The following is an 18,412-nucleotide window of genomic DNA, read 5'->3' as shown; positions in this document are numbered from 1 at the left end:
GGTCTCCTTTAGCAAGTCATTGACTTGTTTTTCATGGTTTTCTTGCATCTCTCTCATTTCTCTTCCCAATTTTTCCTCTACTTCTCTTACTTGCTTTTCCAAATCCTTTTTGAGCCCCTCCATGGCCTGAGACCAGTTCATGTTTTCCTGGAGGCTTTTGATGTAGGATCTTTGACTTTTTTGATTTTTCTGGCTATATGTTTTGGTCTTCTTTGTCACCAAATAAAGATTCCAAAGTCAGAGTCTGAACCTGAGACCATTTTCTTTTTTTTTTTTTTTTAGCAGGCATTGTTCAATTTGTTTATTAAAAACATCTATGTGGTTGCCACAGCAGCTGCCTGGGTCCTCTGGACAGACACTCGAGTGTGAGTCTTCACAAGATGGTCGGTGAATTCCTGATAGGGAGACTTAGTGAACACAGTCTCCTTCCACAGGTCTGGGGTTAGATAGCTGTATGTTTTGGAGATGGCATCAAAGGTAGCTTTAGCAAAGTTGCCCAGAGTGGCAGTACAGCCTCTTGCAGAAGTATAGCAGTCATCAATTCCAGCCATCATCGGAAGTTTCTTAGGCACAGGAGCTGAGACAATGCCAGTACCTCTAGGAGCAGGGATCAGGCACACCAGAACCGATCCACATCGCCCAGTGACCTTGCAGGGCACTGTGTGAGGCTTGCCAATCTTGTTCCCCCAGTAGCCACGTCTCACAGGAACAATGGACAGCTTGGCCAGAATGATAGCACCACGAATAGCTGTGGCCACTTCATTGGGGCACTTGACACCCAGACCAACATGGCCATTGTAGTCACCGATGGCCACAAAAGCCTTGAACCCAGTATGTTGTCCAGCTCTAGTTTGTTTCTGAACAGGCATGATCTTCAGAACCTCATCCTTCAATGAAGATCCCAGGAAGAAATCTATGATCTCAGACTCCTTGATCGGGAGCGAGAAAAGATAGATCTCTTCCAAAGACTTGATCTTCATGTCCTTGACTAGGCAGCCCAGCTTAGTGACAGGAACCCACTCCTTGTCTTTGGCCTTTCCCCCCCCGGGCTCCGCAGCCCTGGCCTTGGCCTCGGCCACGGCCCCGGCTTCGACCTCGGCCCCCACTGCCGAAGCCACCATAGAAGCCACCCCGACCTCCGACTCTGGGGCCCCCGGGACCTCCCGCACCTCCTGCAGCACCGGCGTCATCCACCATTTGGTGTTCACTAGAAGTAGAAGCACCTGAGACTATTTTCACTACCTATTCATGTTGCTAGCCAACTACCTGACCCTTGGGCTATTTGTCAGGGTATGACTGCTTGTAGAGTAGAGAGTACTTTGTCCCAAGCTTGAGGGGCTGTGCTGTTGTTTTCAGAGCTATTTCTACACAGCAAGCTCTGTTACACCAGCGCTCCTCCTCTCCCAAGAACTGCCAACCCAGACTGCGACTCAGATCTAAGCAGGCTCTGCACTCCTGCTCTAATCTGCCACTTAATTCCTCCCACCAGGTAGGCCTGTGGCCAGAAGCAACTGCAGCTGTAGCTGTATAAGCATCCTCAGAGCTGTACCACCTCCGCTGCCCCTAGGGCAGTGGCCTATTGCGAACTCCTTTCACTCTGTCCCTGCAGTTTTTCCCACTAACCTTCTCTGTCATCTTTGGTGTTTGTGGGTTGAGAAGTCTGGTAACTGCCACAGGTCACTGATTCAGGGTGCTAGGGCCTGTTCCATCCGGCTCCCAGTCTGGTTGGTCCACACAGCCCACACTGGGCTCTGCCCTGTTCCCCTCCCAGCTCCATGCGTGATAGACCTTACCCAGCAACCATCCAAGTTGTCCTGAGCTGGAGCCCTGCTTCCCTCTGCTATTTTATGGGTTCCGCAGTTCTAGAATTTGTTCAGAGTCATTTTTATAGGTGTTTGGAGGGTCCTGGGGGGAGAGCTGTAGGCAAGTCCCTGCTTTCCATCTGCCATCTTGGCTCTGCCCCCAAGGGTGTTTAATTTTCAATCCAATGAGTAATATAATTATATTTAAATAATGGATAGAAAGATATAGTTCAGATGGAAAACATCTCCTACTATGCAAGACATATGCCATTACAAATGTTTTTCTTATATACTCACTAATTGACTATTCAAACCACAATTCTTCAAAGAGATGGCAATAGCAAATGTTAAGACAAGCTTTTCAGTACAATGTGGTATTCCTCAGGGTAAAGGTCAGTTCATTCTTGTCTTTGTAATTCTTAGTGCCTATTGCAATGTTGGACACATAATAGGTTCTTAATAAATATTTGTTAAAGTGAATTGACTTGGATAAAAGTTTCATATTTTGGCACAGGACATCAATTTCTCATAAAGTCTACTACAATATTGTCTTTTGGAGAAACCAAAGGAAATAGCCTACACAGTTTTCTCTCTATCCAGTGGTTTTAAGCCAAGAATCACAGAATATACCCTAATAGAGAAATATGACATGATTCTGAAATTAAAGCATAGTCTTGTGGGGAAGTCAAAAACCAATCAAGACACACCAAATAGGCTAAAATAAACCTCAGTGGCCTCTTGGATTTCTTAAAGCTTTACTTTCTTAAAACTTCAACAGCTATCATAAATGGGATCAAAGCAGAAGATGGCCTTATGCCTCAAAGATGTGACATAGGAGAGCTTGGATAGAGCATAGAGACAGTCATAGGAATGACATTTAGTTCAGCAAAGAAGCTTATTGAAAGAATCTGAGCCAATGGCTAGATGGATTTCCTAAATTCCCTGTCTGTAAGTTTACATGCTAAAAAAAACTCACAAAAATAAGCTCTAGTAACAAAATGATCTTCTGCTGAAATAAGTTTGTGATTGCAATATCTGCATTGTATAGGAAAAGAGGTTGCAAACCTCAGATGACTCCCTCAATGAATCCTTTCCCTCTCAAATGGACATCTTTTAAATGCCAGGTATACTGGCAGTTGAGCCCTACTCATCATTAAACAGATAAAGTTGGATAATGAATAGTATCCAGAAGAGAAACCTAGGAGAGGCATTCTCAGCAGAGAAGTTATTGAAGCTGCAGATTGGGAAAAGCTTTGGCTTGTGTTCATAGAGGGTGTATGTGTGCGTGTCTATGTGTCTGTGTGTATATTTTAATAATATAAAGATCAAACATTGAATGCAACTAATTGAAAAGCTTCCAACTGTAAAAACAGAAAAATATATACTCTACATTTTATGGAATCTATTTTGTAACAGACTTGTCTACGCAAACTCTTAAGTAGTACTGCACATTTCCTGTTCTGCATATACAATCCAAAGAAATTTCAGTGACTCAGAAGTTTCCAGAATGATTTCTCAACATCCTTGCTGATTAGGCAAAAATTGACCTGATTCTTGAATTGTTCTTATACATATGGGAAAGGTCATACAAAATACATTTCTCTTTAAAGGCTTAGAATCAAAAACCTAGAAATGTAAGTCATGCTTTCAGAAATTCATGAAAGTAGGCTATAAATAGTCTGGACAAATTGAGTAATTTTGAACTGAAGTCTGACAAGAAGCAACTCAGCTTCTTTTTCTTTAAATGCCATGCATTTCCTGAATGACATAGATTTAACACTTCTAAATATTCTGGCCTATTATGCAATATGGCTTCTTTCTTGAGTCTATAATTAGAGAAATTCAATGTGCCTTTCAGCACCAATGAGGGGTAAAAAGAAGAAGAAAACCTTTTACCTGACCTCTTGGAGCTTAAGTTTTTATCAAGGAAGATAAGACATATGCACAGATAAATCTAATATAAGGTATAATGTGAAAAATTTCATGATGCTTAGTATAACTTGGGATTTCAGAAGAAGAAAAGAATACTTTCTGATTCTCAGTTTGGGAACAATAAGGACATGATAATACTTCAGGTACATTGAAGTATGAATCATAATTGGAAAAGCAGAGCTAGGGGAAAAAAGTATTCCAGGCACAAGGAAAGACAGTGTAGTCTATTTGGAAAGTATTGACAATAAGAGAGATGTAGGTTTGAATGCTGTCTCTGACATTTACAAACTAGACAATGAGAAAATTACTTAACCTTTTGGGAACCTCAGTTTCCTTCTCCATAAACTGAGTGGTAAAATATTTATTGTATTTGAGTGTCAATATGACATAATAGATTTATCATTGGACCTTGAGTTAGGAAAAGATGAGTTAGAATGTGGTCTGAAACACCCATGGGCCTTGAAGGCCTTGAAGGAGGTAGAGTCAAGATGGCAGAATAAAGACAGGGACTCAACTGAGCTCTCCCCTAAACCCCTCCAAATACCTTTCAAAATCACTCTAAACAAATTCTAAAGCAACAGAACGCACAAAAAATGGAATAAAACAAGTTTCCAGCCCAAGACAACTTGGAAAGTTGGCAGGCAAGTTCTGTTGAACCAGGGTGAGAGAGGAGCACAGTCTAGCACAGGCCTCGACAATGCAGACTGGGCCCTAGCAAACTAGCAGCAGGCCTCCGGGTGACTTAATTACTGAAAGCAGTGGTGTCTTCCAGACCCCTCAGCCCACAGATGCCAAAGATAACTTCAAAGGTCACCAGGAAAGGTGTGTTGCACCTGGGTGAGAGAGGAGCACAGGATGTACCAGCACAGAGCTACCCCCAGCAAACCAGGAGCAGGCCTTGGGAGCCACTCCATCAGCAGCAGCAGCTGCTTCTGGGGCTCTCAGTCCACAGATGGTAACTGGTCAACAACTGGTCAGAAGGAGATTATAGGGGTCTTTTTGCTAGCACAGAGGCAGGCCTCTATTGCTTTGCCTGTACTCTGAGCTAGGTCTCAATCTGGGGTTGTAGTCTCAGGCCAAGGATGTGCACTAGCACAGCAGCCTGTGGCCACAATAGAGGGGGAAGCCTTCACATGGTTCCAGGGCCAAATAGAGTGCTTGTGGTCCCTCACACTCCAGAGCATAGGCCAGGAGAATAGTAAACACCTCTCCTTAGAAAATATCACCTTGGAAGAACTTAAAACCCTTGGTCCCTAGAAGTATCTCTGAAAACAGCTGCATAAAACCCAAGAAGCTTGGGACAGTGCACCCTCTAACCTGGAAGCAGAGCCCTACTTTAAAAAAAAAGAGTTAAAAGTCAACCAATAGGTTGGGAAAATGAGCAAACAATGGGGGGAAAAAACTCTGACTACTGAAAGTTACTGTGGTGACAAAGAAGATCAAAACACACACCGAGAAGAAGACAGCAAAGCCAAAGCTACTACATCCAAATCCTTCAAGAAAAATATGAATTGATCTCAGGCCATGTAAGTGTCAGCTTTTCTTAGACTCAGTGTCCTCATGTGTAAAACAGGAGAATAAAGATACCTACCTATCAGATATGTTGTGAGAATCCAATCATATAATATGTATAAATCTTAAAGAGTCAGAGACACAACAAAATTTAAAACAGCCATCTTGTGCCAGACACTGTTAAATGCTGAGTATACAGAGAAAGGTATAAGAAAGCCCTCAAGGACCTCATACTCTAATGGGAAAGACAAAAACAAAGAGAAGATGAAAAGGGGGTGAAGGGGCAGAAGGGATAATGAAATGATGATGATGATGATGACGACGACAATGACGATGAAATCCTATAGCCAGGATGGAAAATGATCTTAGGAGGTGTGAGTTTCAGAGTTGATGTCATCTTGCAGAATAATGAATTTCTGGAGATCATGAAGTCTAGGAGAGAAGCCAGGCTATATAGACACAATATATCATTATTACTATCATTATCAAGATATAATTTTATTAATTATTTCGCAAGGATGTAGAGAGGACCAAATGAGACATAATACATACATAGTGCCTTGTGTACCGTGGTTCTGAATGTAAAGAAAGAGAGAGAAAACAAAGAATATATTTGGATCAAGAAATCCAGTTTGGCTAAGGCAAAAAAGAAAAAAAAAAAATGAAATGGTGTGGTCAGAGCTAGGGCTAAAATGATAGGTTTGTCCAAGGAGTAAGATGCCTTAAAACTAAACAAAGCAGTTTGTCATTTTGGTAAATGTTGGGAAGTCATTGAATGTTTTTGTTTTTTAAACACAAATGTAGCACAATCAGAGCAGGCAGGCAAAGCATAAGCATTTATTAAGTGCTTACTATGTGCCAGGCCCTTTGCTAAGTGCTGGGGACACCAATGCAAGCATAAAGACATTCTTTGTTCCCAAGGAGTTTACATTTGAATGGGGGAAGTTAATAAATAAAAGGGAAATGAAAAATGGGGGAAGGGAGAAGGTATTCAAGGTTCTTGTGGGTGGGGGTGGGGGTATGGCACAGTGGCAAAGACTGAGAGAGTCAAGCAGAACAATGAAGAAAGCCTCCCGAGCTTGTTCCCAAAATGGTGAATCTCAGAAGGAACTCACCAGTGGGAGAAGAGGGTTGGTAAGGCAGTTATATTCCAGGGTAAGAACTAGCTGAGTCCTGATGATATGTAAGATGGAAAAGTGAAGGGAAAAAATAAAGTTGAGGAGACTAGTTAGAAGATAATTTCATTAATATAGGGGATGAGTGATGTTATTTGGTAAGTAGACATAGGAAGAATTTGACAGATTTTGCAGACTTTGGGAAACAGAATTCTCAGTCAGTATTTAGACAATTATCAGAGTTTGGAGAAGGGAGAGGACTGAACCAAAAATCACATTAATGTTTTGAGTCTGAGTGACCGGAGTATGATAAGAAGTGACATTTTGGTGAATTTGGTTTTAGATATATTGAGTTTGAGGTGCTAATGATTGGAATATTCAAGTTGAGAATGATATTGTAACACTTATGGTACTACTTTATTCAACCCTTGCTTACATTAGTGTGCCATGTCCCCAGAGTTTACCACAAGGGTTCTAAAGAACTAGGTTTTTCTAGTACTCATTTGGTTAATCAACAACTATTTACTAAGTACATACCGTGTGCCAGGCACTGTGATAAGCCATGAGGATACAAAGAAAGGCAAAAAGCCACTCCTACTCTCAAGAAAGGGCAGTTAGGTGGTGCAGTGGATAGAGTGCTGGGCCTGGAGTCAGGAAGATGAGTCTTCCTGAGTTCAAATATGTCCTCAGACACTTACAAGCTGTCTGACCCTGGGCAAGTCACTTAACCCTATTTGCCTCAGTTCCTCATCTGTAAAATGAGCTGGAGAAGCAAATGGCAAACCATCCCAGTATCTTTGCCAAGAAAACCCCAAATGGGGTCATAAAGAGTTGGACACAACTGAGACTACTGAGCAGCAACTCTCAAGAAGTTCAAAATCTAATTGGAAAGAAAACATGCAAATAATTATATATATGGCATAAACTGAGAGACAGATCAGAAGAAACGTGGCAATATTAAGAAGGACTAGGATTTTTTTTTATTTTTATGAATACTAAAATTTAAAAATACAATAAGAAAAGAAACAGAAACATTATAAACTGAAATATTAAAACTTAAATACAAAATAAGAAAGAAAAAATGATTACCATGTGCACAGCAGAAGATAAGAGAGGACTCAAAATGTACAGCAATAAATTTTCATTTCATGAATGCCTATATAATAAATACTATGCATTGTGTTCAGAGCTGTCCATCTGCTCTTTTGTTCCTTATATGTTTTTCCTCTGCTATGCACTTTTTACTTTGTTCTCCCCCGCTTCTTCCTCCCCTCCCCCAAGAAGGCTACAATTAAGCACACACACATATATGTATGTAACTATGTATATATGTATATATATACACACATACATATATACAAATATATAGATATGCATATACACATAAAGATATACATACATACACTTACATATACATATACTTGATATCTATAATCATGCTCACATATAGACAAATACATTCATATGCATCTATGTAAGACCATATTACACTTATTTGCCCTCTGTTTCTCTGAGGGTCGATAACCTCTTCCTTCATAAGTATGGGTCTTTCTATATTTTTCTAAGTCTACCAATTCATCTTTTCTTACACCAAGGCAAAAATCCTACTTACTGTCTAGTTATTTTAAATAGTCTAAACAATATTAATTAATATGACTGGCATGTAATGTAATTTCACTATTTTTCTCTTTTGATTAAATCTATTTTAGCTTTAACTTTATCTGAGCTTATGATTATTGCCTCTGCCCCCACCCCAATAAATTCTACTCCTAGTCTTTTTGTTTGTTTGTATGAATCTATTTCCTATCTCTCCTGACTCCTCTACTTTACTTGGGAAATGATTTTTGAAGAAGGTGGGATTATAGCTGAGAAATGAAGGGAGCTGGGGTATCCATGAGGTAGAGGTAAGGAGGGAGAGTTCCAGGCATGGAGAACAGGTAGTAAAAATGCTTGGAATCACCAGACACATGTGAGAAAGCAAGGAAGCTAGGATCACTGGATCAGAAAGAATAAGGATAGTGAGGGGGGGCAGGGAGTAATGCAGAAGAATAGTGAAAAATAGGAATGGGTGAGTTTATTAAGGAAATTAAAACCTAAATAGTGGATATTTGTCTGATCCTAGAAATAATAAATAGCCGCTAGAGTTTATTAAATTGGAGGTGACAGTTATACCTGCCTGCTTAATAGATAGGCAAACACGAGACTCCATCCACTGTGTTTCATGATGGTAATGAACCAGATTTAATTTTTAGAAAAAAAATTATTGAGATGGCATAATAAGAAAAGTTGGTATAAAAAATTCCCACCAAAAATTGAGACACACTTTCCCACAAATACTTATAAGTCCATGGGAAGAATGGTCTCAAACTGAAAGTATTATGATAGTGAGGAACACATAAATCATACATGTGAGAAAAAGTCTATTTCACAACCCCTGTTTACTGGTCTTTGGAGTGCTCATGAACATCCTATTATGTGTATATCTCTGCTAGGGTCTGATGGTCAGTGCTATGATGTGTTTGGAAGCTTCTTTTTCATCATGTTTCTCAATCCTCTCTATTTATTATCCTTTGGCATAGGGATAAAAATCCACAATCCTTATAATATACTGTAGGTTGTTTGAGACATGAATCTGGAGTTTGGAAAAGAAGTCAAATTAGATATATATATTTGGCATTATCTGTATTGTGCTAATAACTTAATTTGTCAAAAAAAAACCTCATGTCATAGACAGGTAAGATGTATTATGTAATTTCCCATAGCATTCAAAATATTGATAAGAAACAAAACAAAACAAAAACAAGTCAAAATTTTCCTTTGTATTCTAAAGTCCAGTTCTATATTTTATATAACATTCAATAAGAATATATTAAGATCCCACAAGACACTTAGAATTTTAATTAGAATATTATTCTCATTTAATCATCAAATAGATGAAATCGATATTCAAAAATGTACAAGGATAATTCCTGTGGGTACAGGAATAAAACTGCTACTCAGCTATGTGTCCATATAATCCTAGAAAAGTGGAATGGTCCAAGGTATTTACTTTTTGACTCTCAGATCAGCTAGCACTAAACAAATTGCTGCCATCACTCATTTCTTCACTAAATCTCAAATCCTACATTATCTATTCAGTATGTTTCGTTCTCCTGCATCCCTCTATGTACTCTCCCATCTCCACCTTACAACTAAACTCCAACCTAACGAAATTCTTGTCCTTCCTCCAATTTAGCAGGTATTTCACGAAGACTTCCCCAACCAATACAAAAAAGTAAAGTAACCAGGTTTCACATTGTCTAATCAGACAATTTTATTTGACTTCTATACCACGCTTCATCCTATAAAACCTGAAAAACAAAGAGAAAAACAATTCTTTGGTGCAAATTATGTTAATCTAGGGAGAAAATAACATTTTCCTTTTAGATTTTATGATAGACAAACTAGCATAGTCATGCATCCTTGATTTCGGGAGACGTTTTTCAGAGTTAAGAGAAAAAGATAAGTAGGTTGGTTGAACTGATATAGCAATTCATCCAAGTAATAATTTATTATGACCAAGTTGGATTCATACCAAGGAGGCAACGATGGTTCAACACTAAGGGAAAAATAAGCATAATTAATCACATTAAAAACAAAAACATACCCAACCACACGATTATCTCAAGTGATGCAGAAAATAGCCTCCGACATAATACAAAAATCATTTACTCTATAGAAAACTCTACAAAATATGGGCATTCAGCCACCTTTGCTAATGACATTAAAAGGTATCTAAAACCCAAGTTAATATCTTATGAAATAGGAGGATAAAGGAATGTTTCCAAATAATACAGGACCAAAATATGGATGCCCTCTCTCTATACTACAATTTGATATAGTTCTAGAAATACAGCAATAGCTCTAAGAGAAATTAAAGGCACAAAGAAAGGAAAACAGGAATTAATAGTACCATAATTGCTGAAGACAAAATGGTTTATTCAAAAATCCCTAGGGAATCAACGCTGATACTAAGTGAGATGATTAATGGCTTTAGCAAACTTTCTAACTAAAAAATAAAAGCACAAAAATCAATAGCATTTTATATAATAATAATAATAATAATATGAGAGGCAATAATAGAAAGGGGAATCCCACTTAAAATGGCTACAAGATGTATAAAATATTTGGGGATCAATCCACTGAAGAAGACAGAAGACTTTTGTAGGTGCAATCACTTGTTCCTTACAGAAATAAAGAACAACTTAAGTAGCTGCAAGAATATTCAGTGTTCATAGGGCAGCAAGGTGACATAGACATGGTGGATAGAGGCCTGGGAAGACCTGAGTTCAAATCCAGCCTCAGACTCTTACTAGCTGTTTGATCCTAGGCAATTCACTTAACACCGTTTGCCTCAGTTTCCTCATCTGTAAAATGAGCTGGAGAAGGAAATGGAGTACCAACCATTTCACTATCTTTGCCAAGAAAACCCCAAATGAAGTCTTGAAGAATCATAAATGACTGAACAACAACAATGGCTGGTCTAAGCCAATAAAACAAAAGTGTTAATACTAATAGGATACTTTGTAGAAAAGTAATTTCATTTTGAGAATCAAAAGATGTAGAATATCAGAGGAAATGATGAAAAATAGTTTTCAATAGTTCTAAAGCAGGTCAGCGTGACTGGACCAAAGGGCTGTTAAAGGTGAGTAATATGTAATAAGTCTAGAATTGTTCATTAGAGACAGGCAAATGAGTTATAATAGGTGCTAATGGAGTATATTGAGTGAGATAGGATGATCAGGCCAGGCAAGAAGATTAAGAAGATCAGTCTGGCAGCAGTGTGGAAGGGAGATTGGACTGGGCAGCAAAGTGGAGCAGTGGAGACAGCAGTGCCCTTGGAAACAGGAAGACTCATCTTTTTGAATTCAAATCTATCCTCAGACACTCATTAGCTGAGTGACTTTGTACAAGTCACTTAATCGCTTCAGTTCATCATCTGTAAAATGAGCTGGAGAAGGAAGTGGCAAACTACTGCAGTGTCTTTGCCAAGAAAACCCTAAGTTGGAGTCATGAAGAGTCAAACAAAACTGAACAACAACAAAAAAAGAGGTTTAAGGCAAGGATAGCCAGAAAAAGGAGGATTAATACAATAGCCTAGGTGAAAGGTGATTTGGGAACTGGGTATGTCAAATATTGTTCTGACCTTTCAAGAAAGAAGGAAAATAAAATAAAATCTTCAAACCAAAAAACAATCATCTTGATTTTACTACTATAGAATACTAGAATGCACTATTATAAAGGTAGAAAAGACTGAGAAATAAAAGTAATGATTACCAAGAGCCAGCCTGACTTCACCAAGAAAAGTCATGTCAGACTAAACATATTTCCTTTGTTGACAGAGTTTCTAATCTGGCAGATAAGGAAAACATTACAGATGTAATTTATTTTGATTTTAGCAATTTTTGAATATGTGTGTATATACACATACATATATACATATGTAAATAGATATACATGAACACATTTACATCTCTCTTCTTTTAGACCATATGGAGAAACATGGTCTAGACTCTAGACAGTAATTCAATTAGACTGATTCTGAACGGGTTGAATGGTTCAAACTCCAGAGTATTCATCAATAGTTTGACATCACCTCTTTAGGAGGTCTTTATTGGAATATTCCATCATATGCTTCTTCTCAGACTCTGTTAACATTTTTACCAATGACTCAGGAAAAGACGTATATAGAATTCTTATCAAATTTCCAGCAGAGAAACAGACAGCCAATACAATGGATGACAGAATTGAAACAGTCTAGACTATTGGGTTGAATCCAATACAATCAGCTCTAAAAGGAACAAATAAAAGGCCTTATACTTAAAAACAATGATTGACTTCCCACATATTAGATAGTGGAGACATAGTTAGACAGTAGTTTATTTGAAAAAGGGACTTGAGAGTTTTCATGGACTAGAAAGATCAGTATGAATCAAAAGTGTGATACCCCTCCTCCCAAAAAAGCTAATATGATCTAAGGATAGCTTATAAATGCAAAACTTTTAGAAAGAAGAGGGTAATAGTCCTGGCCAAAGTCTGCTTTTGCCAGAATAAACCTAGAGTACTGAATTCAGTTCTGGGGCCACAATTTAGGAATGACCACAGAAAGCTGTCAACTGGTATAAAGGGACAATCAGAACTTCAAAGGACTTTGAGGTCATTCCATATTTATATTGTTAGAAGGAAATTGTTCTATTTAGGCTAGAGAAAAGATATGTTGGTAGAGAGGCATGGGGGTAGGTGGGAAAGGAGGGTGACATAGCAGTTATTTTCAAATATTTCAAGAGCTTTCATAGGTAATGTAGATTACACATAGTCTGGTTAGCCCTACAGGGAAAAAATCAGGATAGGGATAAAAGTTGAAACATGGAAAATTTAGGCTTGATAATCTACTATGTACCTAACACTATAAAGGATTTTTAAGAAGTTTAATGAATGTTTTCTAATTTGAAGGATTTTACAGCTAAGTTAGCATATCCAACACATGCATGTAGGAAATAGAGAACTATTTAAGACAATACTCAATTAATTAAGTACTAAAGAAAAGAGAAACAAACTGGGAATAAGGGACAAGTGGCTTCTTTAAATATCTAAACCTTGTCTCTTTTGAGATAGATATACTTTATCCTCTTTCTGTTTAATATTTCATGCTGTTTGTTCCATAGGCATCTCAAATTCACCATGTCCAAAGCAATAACTCGTTTTTTTCTTCTAAACTCTATGTCCCTTTCAAATCTCTCAATTTCCTTTGTTAGATGGCGTACATCTTCAAGGATGCTACTAGTATTTTAATCACTCAGGTTTCTTACCTTAGAGTCGTACTTGACTTCTCACTGTGTGTCCCACACATATCCAAAAATCTGTGTCGATTCTACTTCTCTAGCATCTCTAATATGCACACCTTCTACCCCACCCATGCACACTTATATGGTGACTACCTAGTTCAGTTCTTTCTGTCTTGTCAGTACTACTACAAGATACTTCTGGTTTGTCAGCCTGCCTTGTCTCTTCACTCTCTAATCTGTTCTTCACACAGCTACAAAACTGGGATTCCTGAAGCACAGGACTGACCATGTTACTCTCCTGTTCAACATTTGTAAGTAGATACTCTTCTTTCGGGCATTGAAAGCCTTTACAACTTCCCTCCTTTCCACTCTATTATAGTCGAACTGGACATTTTGCTATTCCTCAAACATGACAATCCATTTCCCCTTTATATGGAAACACCTAGGGCAGCTAGGTGGTGCAGTGGATAGAGCATTAGGTCTGGAGTCAGGAAGATCTGAGTTCAAATCAGGTCCCAGACACTTATTAGCTATGTGATCTTGGGCAAGTCACTTAACCTCCATTTGCCTCACTTTCCTCATCAGCAAAACGAGGATAATAATAGCACTTTGCTCTCTGGGTTCTTGTGAGGATCAAATGAAATCATTGTAAAGCACTTAGCACGGTGCTTGGGAAATAGGAAGCACTATGTAAATTCTAGCTATTATGTGCCTTTACCTAGTTTGTCTTCTATATTTGGAATGCATTCTTTCTACCTTCAACCCCTTAAAATACCTAGTTCTCTCTGAAAATGTTGCATATTGTCATTTGTGCGTAGGTCTATGTCTCTATAGCTACAGATGTAGAGACAACATATCTATCTATATTTGTAGACATGTTTATCTGTATCTGCAAATAGAGATCTGCGTCTATAGACATACATATATCTACATACACAAAAATATACATGTGTATAAATTTATAGACACATGTGTATGTGTACATGTATATGTATACATGAGTGATATGTGTACATATGATATGTATATGTTTGTATGTGTATGTATACATGTGTGTGTATCTCTATGCACACAAATTTAGTCTCACCCAATATAATGTAAGCTCCTTGAAGTCAGGGATTGATTCATTTTTGTCTTTGTATGTGCATCAGTGACCTTAGTGCCTGGTATATAGTAGACACTTAATAAATGTTTGATACTGTCACTGACTAGTTGATGATTATAGACAAGTCGGTGGCCTTTCTGGGCATTGGACTGGATGATTTCTCATATGCCTTCCAATTCTATGGTCTTTGATTGGCTGAGTATAGTGAGACAGAAAGATGAGGGTTGGTTAGGATTGGCCATGGATTGTCAGTGGCATGAGAGCACCAAATGTACTTCTTTAACTTTTTGTTGGATAGTACTTACCACAGAGTTCAAGAAATGCATCAGGTGATAAACATGATCTGAGCAATTTTCCTTGGAGGCAAACAAAAACTGCAAATTAATTTCTATTTTGCCATCAACAATATGAAAGAATACATTTGTGGAAGATCTTTCCAGTTGGGAAATATGCTCAATTTCAAAATGTTTACTGAGAATAATAGAATATTTTTAATGGGGCACAATTCTACCAATATTTGATTACAGTTCATGTGAATTTCTTGTCACAGTAACTTTGGAAAAAATCTTATAACTTCACATAGTTTGAATCATGCATTTCTTGCCAATATTCTCCCAAGTTCTTGTGTCACTAAAAGCTACTGAATGTATCTTTTCAATTCAACAAACATTTGTTAATCATTCTCTACATACAAGGCAATATATTGGGTGCAGCATATCAGGACAATGGTGCAGTTAGACGGATAACCGGGCCTAGAGTCAGTAAGACCCAAGTTCAGATATTTGTCTCAGTTTTCTCATCTATAAAATAAGCTGGAGAATGAAGTGGCAAACCACTCTAGAATCTTTGCCAAGAAAATCCCATAAGAGGTCAGGAAGAATCAAACATGACTAAAACAACTGAACATTAACAACAATAAAAATAAAAATAACAAAGCACAACATGATCCTTATCCTCAAGGCCCTTTCTGTCCAGTAGAGGTATGAGAGACAGATAAATACATATGCCTGCATGCACAAATACATAAGTAAATATATATGCACACATATTTGGAATACAGATTATGACTTGACCTCATCTGTTTGAATATATGCTATAATCTCATTCTATAGCAGCAGAAGCCACATCTTTTTAACAACATATTGGTACCTATGAGCATACTACACAAAAAGAGAAAAGGAAAGTGGAGTAAAAGATGACACATGCTCATCTGAAGTAACTCCTTCAAGCCTATGTTTGCCTCTTTGTGAGTTTCATCCATTCAGACAGTAGTGGGTGGAATAGTGTTCAATATAGAATCAGGAAGACTTTGATTTAATTTTTTCTGACATTACTGGCTTGATAATCGTGGGTAAGTCTCTGTATCTCTCTGAACATCAGTTTTCTTAAGTGTAAAATGGGGATAAGTAGATCTATGGCAAACCAAATCCTGAGTAGTGGGAACAGTGAATCTGGTGAAGTGGTCATGTCTTCAGACTTGCACTACTGGGAGTTATAATTATATGAAAATAGGGTCTTTGGTTCTAGCCTAATGGAAACAGGAAGTGCCGATTGGAATACGTGTCCCTGCTTCACAGGATTCATGTAACCAACTTCAGATGGTTGTTGTGAGCCTCAAATGAGGCACTGCATGTAAAATCCTTTGAAAATTTTAAAGTGCTACATACAAGTTAGTAAATGTTTCGCCCTAAATTTAAAAAAATATGAAGGATTCAGAGAAAATTGAGAAGATTAGTATGAGGTGATGAAAAAGCTTAAAAAAGTACATAATGACAGAAATGACATATGTGCAGATAACACTAAAAGACAAAATAATTCAGGTTTTGTGCAGTGCTCAATGTTAATTCCAAGAGACTGAGGTTGAAGAATTCTTTCCATTCTATTGATACATGGCAAAATTATTTGAAAAATGTTATTGATATTGTGTTATTGTATTTCTCAATCTCTCTCTTAGAAAAGTTTTTTTGCCTGTTTTTCTTTTAAATTTTTTGTTCATGGCATATATATGTGTGTATGCATGTATTGTGTGTGTGTATGTATGTGTGTGTATACGTACACACACATATGCAGTCTATACAATATATCCAGAACCAAAAAGCATGCTAGCCACTTTTTGACCTCAACCACAAAGCTGAGGTCTGGCAAAGAGAGAACCAACCAACTTTCTGGGTAAAGTGTTTATACATCTGCATAAATGTGTGTGACTATGGGGGAAAAGAATAACTCAATGGTCTGGAAGAGGAAAATTGGGGTCATAAAACTGAGTAATCCAGGATGAAGCAGTGGTGGGTACAGGATTCAATTAGTGAAAAATAGAAATAAGCACAAGGAGGTCTTTGAGAAATATCAGGAACAATGAAAAGTGGAATTAAGGGGGAAAGTGTTAAACTTTCTTTTGTATGTCTCTCTTTTTTTTTCTCCCTAGGCATTTGTTTTTCAGAAAGCTGATTGATCAAAATGAAGAATACATGTTTTCACTCTGACACTGCCATTTAAATAACTATGTGGGAATGTTGGGCATCTGCATACCACCTTGTTGAAAAAGGACAAACAACTTTTCTGAAAAAGGCCAAAGTAACAGAAATATTTGGACCATGGAATAATTTGTGGTTTGCTCTGGATTATCCTGCTGCATGAAAAGAGCAATGTGTCATCTTCAATTAAATGGCTGGATATTGAAATGATTTCTTTGAAAAAAAATGTCCTCCCTCCCCCTCCCCCAGAAAAATATCTGTCCAAGGGAAAAATATTTTCTTTAAGGTTTTGGATTTTGAGACAAGTTGCAAAGAAAAATCAATTTTGGATATTTATAGCAATATATCACTTTTTTCTGACTTAAAATTCTTACTTCAGATTAATAGTAAATAAGGTCTGCCTCTTGTTCTGGACCTGTCAAGGAATCCTAATGTTCAGAACAGGGTCTGAGGCCCCACACAAGGTTTATGAGCACGAATTAATGGGGAATTATTACTCCCAGAATTTATTGCTATTGGCCTTTAATAGCTCAAGCCAACTCTCTCTCTCTCCCTCTTTCTTCCTCTCCCCCCCATAATTAAATTAAATAAGGAAGTTTTTAGCTGTTCTGTATGGAATATTTATTAAAATGAGATATCTACTTGGACTTTTTCTGTTATCTTCTCTCAAGTCTTCTCTGATTGAAAATTATCTCCAAATTGTCCTGGTAGGTGAAAGAAGGAACTTATATTTTATCAGATACTAGGATTAGACAGGGGAATGGACAAAAGAGATCAAGAATATGAAATAATGATGCTAGGTTAGTTAATAAAAGGCCAGAGAAGTGAGCCTGTGAACAATTCAAATAGAATATAACAGGAAAGAGTGGATGAATAGAATGTTCAAGAAGTATTTTGAGCTCAAAGATCTACAGATACTACAAGGTAAGAAGATAGGATACTAGCATAGTTCTTGAGATAAGAAAGTACTGGTAGAGCTAGCAATATATGACTTTTTGGGTCACCAAGATAAAACTATATAGAAAAACTGGTAGATGCTTTTTGTACATATGCAAAATTTGGTCTGAAAAATATTGTGCATTTGGAAATGGTTCTCCTCCCATAGCTCTTTGAAAGTTGGTTCAAGATATTTTTTTTCTATGCCTCTTAGCACCATGGCCACAATATACACTTATTTATTTTCTGTTGAATGGGTTTGTCCAATGGGCAAAAGTTTTCTGGCAGCAAATTTGAGATAAATATATACAAGTCAAGTCAACGAGATTTAAGTAATGCCAGACATTGGCTCATTGTTAGAAATAAAAAGAAAGGCCAAACAAATGAAAATCAGTCCCATCTCTCAAGGAGCTCATGATCTCATGGTGGAAACAATGTGAAACAACTATATACAAATAAGAAATATTTAGGGTAAATTGGAGACAAATCTCAGATGATAGACACTGAGATTTAGGAAGACCAGCAAAGGCTTCTTAGGGAGTTGTAACTTTAGCTGAGATTTGAAGGAAGCCAGGGAAACCAGAAGCTAGAGATTAAGAGGATGATAGCTTCATGCATGCAGGGACAGTCAGTGAAGAGGCCTCAATTTGGGAGAAGATTGTCCTGTGTAAGGAACAGCAAGGAGATCAGTGAAGCAAGTGTCAGTGTATTA

At 37.6% G+C, this 18,412-nt stretch overlaps 1 pseudogene; it reads right to left on the bottom strand.

Annotated features, from left to right (window-relative positions):
• Nucleotides 1-296: 296 nt before the first annotated feature.
• LOC118857609 lies at nucleotides 297-1,197 on the bottom strand (annotated as a pseudogene).
• Nucleotides 1,198-18,412: the final 17,215 nt, after the last annotated feature.

This window comes from Trichosurus vulpecula, chromosome 7 (assembly GCF_011100635.1).
Source record: "Trichosurus vulpecula isolate mTriVul1 chromosome 7, mTriVul1.pri, whole genome shotgun sequence".
In the NCBI taxonomy this organism is placed as follows: Eukaryota; Metazoa; Chordata; class Mammalia; order Diprotodontia; family Phalangeridae; genus Trichosurus; species Trichosurus vulpecula.
Note: the sequence above shows the minus strand (reverse complement) of the source record. Positions and strands in the feature narration are given on the sequence as shown.